The following is a 14,861-nucleotide window of genomic DNA, read 5'->3' as shown; positions in this document are numbered from 1 at the left end:
GGTTGGTTTGAAGTTTTATTTGCTGGCATAATGGGAAGCAGTTTGGAAAACTGAAGTATGATAGGGTAAGATGTGGGTGTACTGTGGGGAGTAAGGTAAGAATTTTTGTATAGGGTGATCAGGGTAGGCCTATTTGAGAAGATGGGCACTGAGCAAACCTTTGAAAGAAGTGGAGGTGCAGAGTTTCCTAGTTGCAGGGGACAGCCAGTGCAAGGCTCCAAGGTGAAAGCACGCCTGAAATATTTTTGGTACAAAGAGTCGAAGGTGACTCTAACAGAATCAGCACAAAGGAACATAGAGGAGAAGGTGCTAGAGGTGAGGTAGGATCATCTCCCAGAGGCCTCCGGTGGGCCATTTTAGTTTTATTCTGAATGGAATGGGGCATCATTGAGAAGTTTGGACAGAAGAGTGATATCACGTGAACCTCCGATTTAAAAATATATTCAATTGCTGCTCTATTGAGACTAGACCTTAGAATGTAGAAGGGAAGAGACGGAAAGAGGGGGACAGGAAGATGTAGCAGTGAACCAGATGTTGGTTATTTGTCCTGAGTGGAGAGCAGTGAAGGTAAAGTGAGGTCACTAATTAGCATGTATATTTTGATTGTAGCGCTTATAGGATTTCTTCTCAGATTTTTTTAAATTTTATTTTTTCAGTTTATTTTTCTATTTTGGGGGGGGCGGGGAGGTAGTTAAGTTTGTTTGTTTTAACGGAGGTACTGGGGATTGAACCAGGACCTCCTGCATGCTGAGCACTCTACCACGGAGCTATACCCTCCCGCCTCTTTTCAGATTTGACACAGAGTGTGAAACAAAGAGAAGAGATAAACAAGATGTCAAGATTTCTGCTGGGATGGGGAAGGCTTCAGAAAGATGCTTTGGAGAAAATGAGTTTAATTTTGGAGGTGTTCTGTTTGAGATACACAATAGATTCACAAGTGGAGATGTTTAATACACATTTGAATATATAAGTCTGTTGTTCAGGAGTGAGATCTGATCTGGAAATATAATAATGGGAATTGTTGACGCACAGATAGGGTTTAAGTAATAAGACCAGCTAAGATCACCAACACAGATTCATTGTTGGGTAAATGAAGAGGACCAGGGATTGAACCTTGGGAAATTCCACATAAAGAGTTAAGGTAGAAGGGGCAGGGGGGCTAGAAAAAGAAAATGAAAAATGACTGATGAATTAAGAAAAGATACAAAAATTGCATAGTATCTTAGAAGCTTGTGGAGAAAGTGTATTAAGGAAAAGAAAAGAATGAACAACAACAACAAAAACCAAACCAAGCAAAAAAAAATTGAAGTAGAATCAAGTAAATTAAGACCTGAGAAGTGAGCATTGGATTTAATAATGCAATTGTCATCTGGTGCCCTTGAAAAAGTGTTTTTGTTGCGTGTGGAAAGGGGAATGGCAAAAATGATCAGAGCAATTGCAGCAAAGAATCAGAGGAAAGGAGTTTGGAACGATGAGCATAGACAATAGATTTGAGAAATTTCCTGCAAGGGGAGCAGAAACATGGAGTTGTAGCTAATAAGTCAAGTGAGGGGTTCTTTTTTGTTTGTTTTTTGGTTTTGGGTTTTTTTTGTATTGTTTTGTTTTAGCTTTAATTTTTCTTTCCTTATAAGATCAGAGAAAATAACAGATTTTTTTTTTCCTGATGGGGATGACTCAGTAGAAGAAGAACAGCTGATGATATGAGAAAGAAGAAAGAGAAGTGCTAAAGTGATGCCCTTGAGTATGTAAGAGATAGACTTCATAAGGGAATATGGATGGTTAATTTATGGTAAGAGGTGGGAATCCCAGGTATGTAGATATATGGATATAGATGCTAGTAAGTAGATAGATTTTTGCATGGGGGTCTACAGAGGCTCAATATTCTCATGAAATTAGGTAACAAGGTTATCAACTGGGAATGAGAATGTGAGAGGAGGTACTGGGGTTTGCTATGAGAAGGGAAGGTATGAGAAAGTCACCTAAAAAAGAAAGAGAGCAAATGGGTAGGCTAAGCAGAGTGTACGTACTTGGCAGCATTAGGGGTTGATTTGAGATTCATAGTCATGCCTTTAAAGAGAAGCCAGTAATCAGGTTTTGTGCTTTGTTCCAACTATATTCAGAATACAGGCACACAGATTAAAAGAATTGGGTTAAACAGGATTATAGTTTTACCAAATGATTATCACAAAGTAAGAAGAGCAGGGAAATATGTATTTGCAATATAATAATCATGTTTGAACTATGCACCGTATCTGGGAAAAGGGCGAGGCAAAGGATATAAAAGGGACAGTTAAATGTTGTAGGATCAGTGAGTTTCAGGACTTGGTAGGGTCAAGGATAGTTGTAAGCCATTGTACTGGAGTTGGTTTAGTGAGTTGGAAAAAAAAAAGGTACTTGCTGAGAGTACTCAGAGTGCAACACAGATTATGGAGGGGTAACTCGTATAAGGTTTAACCATGGGGATGAGTGACTGAGGTGTGATGGCAGAGGGTCATTGGAGGAGTGGATATTGAAGAAGTAGGAGGTGAAGATACTGAAAGCATCATTTACATGTACATTGAAATTCCAAAGAATTAAGGCAAAAGTTATGTTAGCAAAAATGGCAGTAAGCAACAAACTAAAGGCATTGAGACATGAGGGAGAAATGGGTGTTATAAAATAGGAGAATAATAAACAATTCCAAAGGACCCCAGACTTCTTTGGGACCATTCTGAGAGGAATGCTCTAGCATAGAGCAATGGTTTATGAGCTACATGACAGAGCAGTTATTTAATGACATTATATCGAATCTCAGTGTCTGTGGATTCCCGATTTAAGATGAATTTAAGAAATTTGGGGGAAATTTTGGTTATTTGTGCATAATTGGCCTTACTGCATCTTGGACCCAAAACCTCTGCCCAGATTTCAGGAATCCATGTGTGGTTTGTAAGGGAGCTGGTGATCTCTGTCAGGTTTAAAAACGGAATTGTTTTACATACTTTACTGACAGCTAATGAGGAAAAGAAGACAGCCAACATTTGTCCATTAGGATTTCTTTTCCTTTTTTTCTTCCTTTTATTTTTCCTGGTTCAAAGAATGCTGAAGGATATCTCTGAAGTCTTGTGTAATTCCTCAGTAGTTGATGAAGAGGGCAGTTGGGGATATGGACTATTTGGTCCAATTAGCTAATTTAGATGATATAATTTATAACGTAAATAAATAATAGGCACAAAACAGATGTGTACTCAACTGAAACTCTATTTTTTCTAACAGAATTTAATTTCTTCATGAGCTCTTATTGCCGCTTGGCAGTGAAAACTTTAATTTCAACATCTTCAGGAATACTCAGTCTGATTCAGCAGGGTTTTTTTTTTTCCCCAGTCAAATTAAGTACTGTTTTTCTGATTTACTGTCCGATTCTCAGTCACCACATCAGTACTTCCTCTTCTCTTCTCTCTGGATTTCCTAACATCCAGATAGAACTATATGTCACTACAGGAAGGTTTTGGAAGACAACAAGGCATATATGTGGTCTCTGGCATGGGTAGCAACTGATTCAGGTTTTTGGGATGGATTAAGGGAATGAGTGGTTGAGATAAGATGAAAGAGAAGATCATTTGAGGAGGGCATTTCACGGTGCTGGAAGACTAGGATATTATAAGAATCCTCTACATGTATGTTGAAATAGCAGATAATTGATATTAGGTATATCATTGGAAAAATAATTATCATAGGCAGTATATGTAGCTGACTTGGCTGTCTGGAATCCCTGTAACTTTCTGGCACGTAGATGGTTCTACAGATGTTTGTGAGTCTTCATTGCTATTCCAGGGAAGAGGACTGCTTTATAGTCTCTGATCATTGCATACCCTTTCTTTGCTTCATGATTGGTTGTTCAGAAGGTTGTCAAGCCAGGTATTATTTTTGTCAATGTCTTCAGCTTGTTCTGGATCCCAGGAGTAGGACTAGAAGTGAGATAAAAAGAAAGAGGAGGTAGTAGTAGCAGATAATGCTTAGTAGAGTCTAACACTGGGTTAGAATACTCTTCTGAACTTAGTCACCTGGGATTTAGTATTTTGATTCTAAGCTGGATGGTGTCTCCATGTCAAATCATGTCCTTTATTTTGAACCTCAGATTGAGGTAAGAGCCTTCCTGGAGCTCCCCATAGCAGAAGAAAACTTGATGCTTTACATAATCTTGTTTATGATGAATTTTGAAAATGCATGAAAAGAGAATTCTTAAGGTGGTAGATCATCTAGAAGAGGCAAGCAGATACAGCTACATACAAGTGTCATTTTTCCCACACACCCTCTGAAGCAGGTGGCACATAAATTTCCAGTAGTGTATGACAACAGATTATTCCCATCTATCCACCCTTCCACATTCACATGCTCTGTTGTATGTATGATAGTGAATTAAAGATGTGCTGCAGGCTAAATAAACATTTATGGGCATTTTGATAAAAATTATGCCTGGATCTATAAAGTTTTCATCAATTTGGGTTATCAGTATCAGAATAACACTAGGACAAACTATCAACAAGCAAGTAGTCAAGGGAACCATGGGTATTGAAACAGAGAAAGAGCCACTTGTCTCTTAACCTTGTTTAAGGATTGATGGGGAAGACCTATGAGAAGCTGCACATTATTGCTGACATGAAATCTAGGAAGGTCTGGGGGCTGTGTTCTGTCAGAGACATTATAAGGAAAGGATATCTGTGTGTTTATTATTAAGAGTGTTGTTGACAGGCAGACCAGATGCTGTATTCATAAGCTATTACGCTATTAATAACTTTTGGTGATAAGCTTAAGGAGGCTGTGTAGTGTGTAACTATTCATGTGTGAACTGATTATTGCTTCATAGGGTTATTGGTACTGAACTGCACACTAGGACTGGAATGGTTTGGCAGCTCCATTGAATTATAATTTCAGCATTAATTTTTGATTGGGTTCAGTAATAAAGGTACTGAGAGAAATATCCAATCAGTTTCACCATCAGACCACTGATGTTATCTCCGTGAAGGGGGAAACAGGCCATTTAGTGGTACAAATTGTGCATTTATGATGGAATATGACCTACTGTGGATCTTGGTCAGCTCCCAATGGCTGTGACATGGAGCCCATAAATTAATCAGCCACAGTCCGTTAGTAGATTCTTTTGTGCTGTTTGTATTTTGTTAAGAAGTCATAGCTAGGATAGATGTAAAGAGTAAGAATTGTTTAAATGATCAGAAATCTAAAACTTCTGGGCTGCTTTTATTATCTCTAAATACTCAGATAATTTAAAAGAGTTTCGTTAAACCTACTGAGAACTTTCAACCCAAGCAGAGGAGAGAATGGCAATGGTATTCAGTATCCTTGGTCCATGACATTAGGAAATCCAGCATTTCATTCCATTCACTACCTTGTTAATACTGAAAGGGTAGAATCCCAGTTGCTCATTTTTCCTTTTAGGTAGGTGAAAAAGTGATTATGATAGGTAATGCTAGTTAGTACTCAAGTTTCATCCTCCTTCCTTTGTCATAGAACTGTCAATAGAACATAGCCACCCAACTGAAAACTTCATTTCCCTCCTTTCCTCGATAAAATATGTGGCTCTACAGCTAAGTTTCATTCAATAGAATGTGAGCATATGTAAAGAGTACCATTTCTGAGCCCTGCCCTTAAAGAGAGTAGGCATGAATTCCACTTTCCTTGGTCTCTCTCTCCTGTTTAGAAGGCAATTATGATGATAGGAATTGAAGCAACCATTTTAGACCATGAGACGGAATCCACATGTTGAGGACTACAAAGCAAAAGAGCGGAAAGAGCTTGGGCTACAATACCAGCCCTAGATTCCTAACTGATGTGTAAGAAAGAAACAAACTTCCACTTATTTAAGCCACAACATGCTATTTTAATTTCAGATTCAGTAATTGAACTGGTAATCTGACAATTATAGAAGAAAATGACTACTTTCTAAGAGTGTATTTGAAAGGCAAATTGAGTGGGGTAATAGTACTCAGCATAAAAAAATTACTATGATACTTAGGTTCAGTGTCATGACATACAGAATTTGGTGGTTTCTGGTAAACATAATCCAGCAAGTTAAAAGTAATTTCATGTTTGAGAGTGAAGTCATTAGCATTCTCATCTATGAAGCATAGCTGATGGTCAAGGGTAAGGTTGTCAAGCTGATGAGTTGGGTTCATCTTCTATTTCTGTTCACTAATTGGGGAGCAGGTGGACAGGACCAGAAGATCCAGGTCTTTATTAACCAGGGAAGCTCCCAAACAGGTAAAAGACACCTCACTCTCTTCCTTGCAGAAAACAGGAAGAGTAAAAAGTCAATTGTGACTCTTTGAAGGTTACTAGCTGATGTGGATAGGGGCAGCAGTCTCACAACACTGACATAAGGAAACCCCAAACTGTCTTCTGTATACCTTCACATAGACACATTAAGCATTTGAAACTGTAGAAACTGGTCAGTGCTGGTGGGCTAGGCACTCAGTCACTCATTCATCTATTCATTCAGTGATCATTTAGCTCTGCACTTAATAAAGAATCCAAGCTAACAAATGAGAATTCACTTCCTACCACTTCTTTGTACTGGTGACTGGACTTGGGACCTGGTGATTTAAAAAAAAAGATTGTGGGGAGGGTATAGCTCAAGTGGTAGAGCACATGCTTAGCATGCACGAGGTCCTAGGTTCAATCCCCAGAACCTTCTCCAAACATAAATAAATAAATAAACTTAGTTACCTCCCTCTCATAAAACAAACAAAAAAATAAATTGTACTATTCCACTTTAAGAAGCCTATATTCTAGATCCTTACTCTAGCTGCAAGATTAGAGAATTTACAACCTGTTGTGTTAGGTGTTACATTACTTTCTATAAATAAAGGGGGATTTCTAGTTTTCATGTATTTGCTGCTAATACAATTGGGGATTCCCATTTTTAGAGCTAAGTCATGGACTCTTATTTTCCTCTGGGGGAAAACAATGAGAGTGCTGTTTCCTGGGCTTTGTGTACTTTATTGGCTTACTGCCCGTCCTCCCAAGTACAGTTCTCTTAAAGGAATCTGCTCTGCAGTTGGGACCTTCAGTAGAGAATTTATATTCACACTTTTCTATACTAAACTAAGAATTTTGACAGTCACTAATGGTAATGTAATAAAATAATAGGTCCAATTTTCTGGTAAAGCAAAGGGAGACAATTGTTCTACTCCTTGGAAGTGTTGAGCTAATTTGGAAAAATACTTCTGGAAATCATAATGGCTTATTTTGATAAGAAGTTGTTACGGTAATGTTAATTTTTTCTTTTGCATATTGATTATGTCTATCTCTGTGATGATTAATGAAATCAAATACTCATTTAATGATTGATTGCACTTTATCACATAACAAAAATCTTTACAAGAGCATGTCACAAGAAGTCTTATAAATTATTTCATGTGAACACTAAACACATTTATTTAGTTTATATAACATGAAGAAAGCTAGTACTCAACTTTGGGTAAGATGTGAATGTAAAGAAATCTCAGGAGTTTAGATAAATTGATAAATGGCAAATTAGGATCTGTGTAAAAAATTGTTTTACTTTGAAAGGAACTTGAAATTAATGTAGTCTCTATTTTACATGTGCTGAGTTTTGCAGAGGGAGACACTGTACTTAATTTAGAAGAAATTACTTTCTACAGATCATACAATGAGTAAGATTTGATAAGCCAGAACTAGATATGTTTTGACAATATGATAGTATTGTAGCAGCTTAATCATCCTCAAAATCTATTCTTAGAGTTGGAATTCTGAGTTAACTGTTTCCTCTTGCCTTACGTAGTTTGGAATATTTTAATGTTTTTGTTCTATATTTTTTTTAACATTTTTTATTGAGTTATAGTCATTTTACAATGTTGTGTCAAATTCCAGTGTAGAGCACAATTTTTCAGTTATACATGAACATACATGTATTCATTGTCACATTTTTTTTTGCTGTGAGCTACCACAAGATCTTGTATATATTTCCCTGTGCTATACACTATAATCTTGTTTATCTGATCTACATTTTGAACTCCCAGTCTGTCCCTTCCCATCCCCCACCCCCTTGGCAACCACAAGTTTGTATTCTATGTCTATGAGTCTGTTTCTGTTTTGTATTTATGTTTTTGTTCTATATTTTTAACCAAATCTTTAATCTTCCTTGCAAAGGTCTTTGAAAATTGGAATTATTACATTTAGTTATTTCTAATATCTCATTGAAGTAATATTTTACTCAGTTTTTATATCTGAAATTGTAATCCACTTTTACAGATGTGGAAACTATCATAGGGAGATTAAATATCTTTCCTAAGGCCATGCCTAGATGAAGTTAGAATTCAAATATCAGTGTTCTGAATCCAAAAGTTTACTTTTTTAGTGATACTCTCCTATTCTAGAACTCAACGACCTCATCTATTTCCAAGGTGGGTTGTGATTCACTGTTCGTTTGTTTTTGGCCATTTGGTGATTATGTTTGAGTTGTATGGAGACTGAAAAATTTTCAGCAGAGATAAAAATCTGTTGAAGTTTGCTCACAACTAACCTATCTGAGTTCTTATTATTAAGAAAAGGTAGATGAGGATACCTTAAAGAGAATTAAGAGCCAGACTTTCTAAATCGATGTCCTCCATGTATATTCCTAAATCTAAGCAAAATCTCCAGCAGATTTGGTCTATTATCTATGTTACTTATTTTCAAAAGATGCTGTCTGATGGAATAAGAAGAAGAATCATACCAGAATTTCTAGACAGCAGTTACTCTTGGCATATGGTAGATGCCAGAAAACCACATGCTACTTGGAATGAGAGATGTAAACTATGATATAATGAAAAGGGTTTAATAATCACAAGACCTAGGTTCCAGTGCTGGCTTTATGATTGATTACTGTGTGTACTTTGGTAAATTAAGTAACTTCTGTGACCCTGCAGATTTAAGAATGATAATATTTTTAAGTGTTACTCTTAAAGGATCTATTCCAGGATTTGACAGATGATAAATGGCCTGCATAGGATTATTTTCTTCCCTAGAACTTGAAACTAAACATGAAGGGGGAATCCAGGGATTTAAAGACAATGAAGACCCAATTTATACATTTTCACCAATTTGTCTTGTTGCTTTTTGTGATATTTTAACCTAATCATGCAGCTGTTGTAGAATTTTATTAACCTGATCTCTAGCACCAGAAAGCTTAGGATTCTTCTTCTGGTTGTGTCTCTCTCCAACAGTAATTACTTAGCTGGGCTGAATTTGTTTCCTCAATTTTGAACTGTGAAATATCTTCTGTATAGTATTTATTATCCAAAGGGTTAACTGTGGATAAACATTGTAACAATTGTAAAAACAAATTTTCAATTATATAGTACAATATAAATGTATAGGCCATTTTGGTTACTTTTATTATTACTATTGTTTCCAGTATTTATAAGATTTTGAAGGACTCTGAAAATATACCTAACAAAAATTTAATAAACATTAATGTGCTTCCTGTTATTGTACACTGAAGTTGACAGATTCAAAGAACTAGTCCAGGAGATAACACAAAAGCAAGACTAAGAAAAGCACTTGCCTTTTCCCTGAAATAAGTATGTAATTTAATAATGCATATTGCATTATACAATGTGCAGATCTTTTAGAAAGAGAAAGACTAGGTTAAAATCTATCTTCTTTGCAATTTTATAGTCAGCCTTTCCAAATATAAGAAATTGTGACATTCTATTTGATAGTGAATGCTCTGTTAAGAATTATCCTTTCAAAATTCTCACCGTTTTCCATAATTCATAACAAAATCACATTGTCTATTTATGTGGGAACTGTTTTCTCCAAATGCCACCTCTTCCTTCTGATCTCTCCTAATCAGGCTGGGATGTGCTCATGCCAGAGCATCACAGCAGTAACCACGGCCAAGAGCTCAGGATTTCTAAACCTGATTAGTTTCTGCGATTTATATTTCATCATTGACATATCAGTCTTTAAATAGATCGAGGACTGTGCATGTTTGAAATGAAATTTACACATTTAACAACTGAAGAAGATCATTTATTTCTTCAAGAAATTAATTCACTTCTAATGAAGAATGAAGGACCGTCTGAATCATTCATTAGAGTAACCTTTTTCATCTCATAGAAATCAGCCCTTCATTTATATGACTATACAAAGAGAGTATTATTTGCCATAAGCTTAATAATTGTTCAAAATAATTACTTCAGATTTTAACTGGACGATTTATTTTAAACATTTTATTTTACCAAATTACTAAAATATTAACATTAGACAAATTAAGAATAAATAAAATTGGCATTGAGTTAGTGCTCCATGAATCATTCTTTTGTCATTTCCTCTTAAGGACTCTGATGACTTATTGAAAGGAAAGCACTGTTAACAAACACTAAGAACACCTTTTGCAAGATTTTATTTAAAAAATTAAACTAAAATCTTATGTAAGTAATATGGTATTTACAATGCTTTACAGAGAAAATCTGCCACATGAACCCTTTGATGGAATGGGCTTAATCCCTCTTTTACCCCCTGTAGATTTAAGAGTTCAGGAATTGTACCAGTTTGAAAACTGGCCATCTGTCTCTCCAGTGTATTGCCTGCATGTTCTGTTCTGTGTGTGTGTGCATGCGTGCGCGCGTGCAGGTGTGAGGCCAGATCCAGTTCTTACCACTTCTATCACTTCTCATTTTGCTAAGATTTGGTAACAGTGTCAGCAACCAAAAAATACGACAGGGTGTAGAAAGCCTGAAAGTGGGATACTGCCCTGTTTGTTCCCTGCAGTGTGGGCAGGAGGAGAAATGATGGTGCTTTTTAAAACAGGGATAGTGGAATTTATTGTCCATTATTTGGTGTCAGATGTTTCAAATTAACTTTGCTCCTTGACGTTCAAAAATTTGAACTGAATTGATCCAGTTATTGGTCACATTTCATTAACGTTTCCATTTGCAACAACTTGTTTGATCTTCAGATTTATGAGTTTAGATAATAAAATTATCTTGATGAAAATATTTGCATTTAAAACATTACATTCAATAATATGTAATATTGAATATGATTGAATAATATTGAATTAGGCATGAACTAATAGCCAGGATGTTGTAATCAGTTATATGTATTATCACTTTTAATATTCTCAATAATTCTGTGAGAGAGATATGCCTATTGTACCTATTTCTCAAATGATGACAGCAGGGTGTGGAGAGGATAAATATATTGCTCAATATTGCTACCTTGTGTGTAAGGATAAGGGTGGTTAAAGTGGAGGCCAGATTTGATTCCGTATCTTCTCGTGCTCTTGTCCACAGTGCTCTACTGCTTGGAGGTTCTCGTCTTGAAGGACACAAAGGTCTGTCTTTTATGTCTCCATTATCTGTCTTCCACATTCATTGGCTTCTCTGGAGTATGTTTTAAGTCTTTGTACTTCTCTTCTACATTGTTACACACCAGCTTAAACTTTTCCTCCACATACAGATTCAGTATTCTGAATTCAATACAGTTTAAAAATCTTTGATGGCATTGTATTTTTCTTTTTACTTTGTTTAACATTTCTACTTCATTTTAAATTACTTCCACAAGAGTGGAAAGCACCTGCTTTCTCATAGTTTTTTTTTTTTTTTTTTCTGTTTCCTGTATTATCACCATCATCATCGTTGTTGTTGCCATTATCATCAATCACCCTGTTACTTTAATGGTAAGACTAGTATCCTTTGTTAAGAACTGACAGTATGTCTCCTGGCTCCAGTTGGAGGAACCTCCATTTTTCTCATGGTTTGCTGTGCCTTCAAGACTTCGCCTCCATTGGTCCTCAAACTGCAAAATTCCTGTGGGTGTCATCATTTCCTTGTTGTAGTTACGATATATTTTCTACCCTGTTATTGTTTAAGTAAGTTTCCATATGAAGGGCTAAGACACCTGTTTTTATGCCCCCATCTTTTCCTAACGTCATAGTTTGCTGTCCTCTTGAAGCTTATTAAGAGTATAATTAGAGTGTACTGAATGTTTTTCTTCTTCCTCATAGTAAAACAATTTATGAAGGAGATAACTGCAAGACTGTCTCAAATTTTCAAGTGATTCTTTTTTCTGTTTGCTTTTGTTTTTAATACATTGGGGTTGGTGAAAGCTATTGTTTAAATTTTATCATCACAAATTAAGGCAGTAGGAGATGGGTTAATGACCCTAGGGTAGGACACCATAACAAATAGACCCAAGCGTGTATTTTGACAACGTGATAGATATTTTTTGATTGCTCACGTTAAGGTCCATTGTGGTTCCATTTTGTGGCAGAGGAGCAGGGAGGGTGGGGAAGCTATAGTCAATGTACCATTGGAGTATACATGCTGGCAGTAGCTCTGTTATCTTTAACACATGGGTTCCTAGATGGCTTGGGTTGCCATCAGTTAACAAGTAGGAGAATAATGTGGAGCAGCCCAGGAAAATTTTTTTTTGGCTAGGTCTGGAGAAGTCGTATCATATCTACTCACATTCCATGTGTTACAGTTGACTGTAGGAGAGTTTGGAAAATACTGTCTATATATATTCTCAGAAAGAAGAGAAAGTGTTTTTGTGGGAAATACTTAGCAGCATACTTTGTTCCAGTAGTTTTATACTGCTTATTTAAAAGTCTGTCGCCTCTTGTATGTGGGTTTCATATCTGTTTGCACAGTGTATATGCTGGGATCAGGTGCCACCTTGAGCTTCCCTTCTGCTTGTAGCCTCCATTGTAAAAGCTTCTTTTCATGGGGCCTCCACATAAGGAGATTCTTTCCATGGATAATGGAAAGATTCCCAAGTAGCTTCCAACCTTAACTTCCAAACTTTTGTTTCCAGTGTTTCCACATCGTTTACAGTTGTGTTAGTTGCATTCTTATTGGAGTCTGCCTCTAACTTTTCAGCATACTCCTTTTTGACAGCTTGGAGACAAGCATTAGCCTTTTTCTAGCAAAAAATAAGTTCTATATTTAGGAAAAATATTTAGGACTTTCTTAATTTCACTCTACAGTAATTTTTAGGAATAAAAGAGTTTTCTACTTTTTTTGATGTGTCATTTAAGTGGAAAAGTGGGGTGGAGGTTAGTCATCTTCTCCCATTTGGCCTTTTTTACCTAGAAATAAGAAAATAAAATAGACATTTTATGCAGAGGTTACTCTTATTTTCTAAAGTTGCTTGCTGTGAAGGATTTTATGAAGAATACAAGCAAACCTTCATGTATATTTTGTTTATATCTTCATTTAGGTTTCATTTGCTTAAATTGAGATATACTTATAATCTTTAATACAGATAAAGACTGTGGACCATAATTTTGTTTTCTAAAGATATGAGGATTTCCATTATTGAGAAGATACATTAACAAAATATAATTTCCAAAGAATTCGGGAGTCCTGCGCTGCCATAGAAAAGCTGATGCCCCAACAGGATGTGGGAAAGGGTGTTGGATGAATTCTGCCCTCTCAGTGCAGAAAACATGAATGAATACGGCACTCTCTGGATTGAAGATTATGCGAATGCTGTAGTTAAGGCTTTATTCATTTCTTCTGCCTTTATCTAGATTATGCTGCCTTCAAGTGAATAACAAAGATGTGGTTAAAGTATGTAATAATAATTCATATTCAACCTTGGTAAAGTAAACTCAGGGGAATTAGACTCTGAGTTTTTGTTTTAAAAGTACAAATACTATTAAGCTTAAATGGAAAAGAGCTGCTCATTTGATATTAATATAAATAGCATTTAAAATTGTGTAATGTTTCAGTATCAGCTGCTTTTCTTTGACAGGCTATTAGTTGGATATGTTTTCCAGATTGTAGGCATATTTTGTGTCTGAAACCTTGCATCTTCTCACATAAGGACATGCTTACTTTAAGGCCCAAACTAGACTAATCCTGAATCAACTTAATTCTGTTATTTCACTGTGCATGTGCTGCTTTTACTCTGCAATCAGAAGCCATCAAAGAATGAAAATATTTTTATAGCAGCATGAATGTAATTGGCTAGGAGAAAGCCTGGCGGTACTTCCTGATTGGCTAAAAGGTTTCTTGTCCGTTTATTAACATCAAGTTTGAGGAATCTTTCTTTCATTTTGAACAATTTGGCTTTCTTGGGAGGGACTTGTGTAGGGAAGGAAAAATAATTTCCCTCTACCCTTATGGGTTCTTGGCTGAGACCCTCCTTAGTGAAAAGGTAGATTAACAGGAGAAAACCAAATTTACTTACGTACATATGGGAGCTACACAAAGATGAGCCTCCAGGGCAGCCAGGCAAGTGAGTCTAGACACTGTCCTAAACTAAGGAAAGGGAGTAAGGCAATTCACATGAAGGTGAGAAGAGTGAATGTTTGCTAAGTAAATGTTTGCCCTGCCATGCAGATAAGTTCAGATGAAGAAGTTATCTCTGGTAATAGCTCTCTTCCTGAAATAAACCCCCTTTCTAACTTCTTTCAGGCAGTTAAGGGAGAGATAAAAAGCTTTTCCTGAGTCATCTGGATCTTGATTGCCTTTAGCTTGAAATAATCCACATGCCAAAGTGTTGTCTTTTGTAGTGACACATTTTGCTACCCTTCACTTGTATACATTTCCAAATACCTATCTCTTTAACTGCCATTATATTTTTAACCTAATCTCAGCTTCATTTCCCTCTAAACAAGATGGATAGGGAGAATAAAAGATCCTGAAATATTTAGAGTATTTGAAGAAAGAAAAAGCAAGAAGAGAAATAAAAGAGAAAGACAGATGCCATGTTAAATAGAAGTAAAATGTTTAATCTTGGACACATACAGAACTCTTTCCAGGCTTATAAGTAGTCAGGGAGGATGAAGACAACATTCATTAAGCCACTCTTTTGACCTCACCAGTTGACCACTCTAACGACCATTTGAA

The sequence above is a fragment of the Camelus bactrianus genome, chromosome 11 (genome assembly GCF_048773025.1).
Source record: "Camelus bactrianus isolate YW-2024 breed Bactrian camel chromosome 11, ASM4877302v1, whole genome shotgun sequence".
NCBI classification, from domain to species: Eukaryota; Metazoa; Chordata; class Mammalia; order Artiodactyla; family Camelidae; genus Camelus; species Camelus bactrianus.
The sequence above is the reverse complement of the archived record's forward strand: the minus strand, read 5'-3'. Positions refer to the sequence as shown.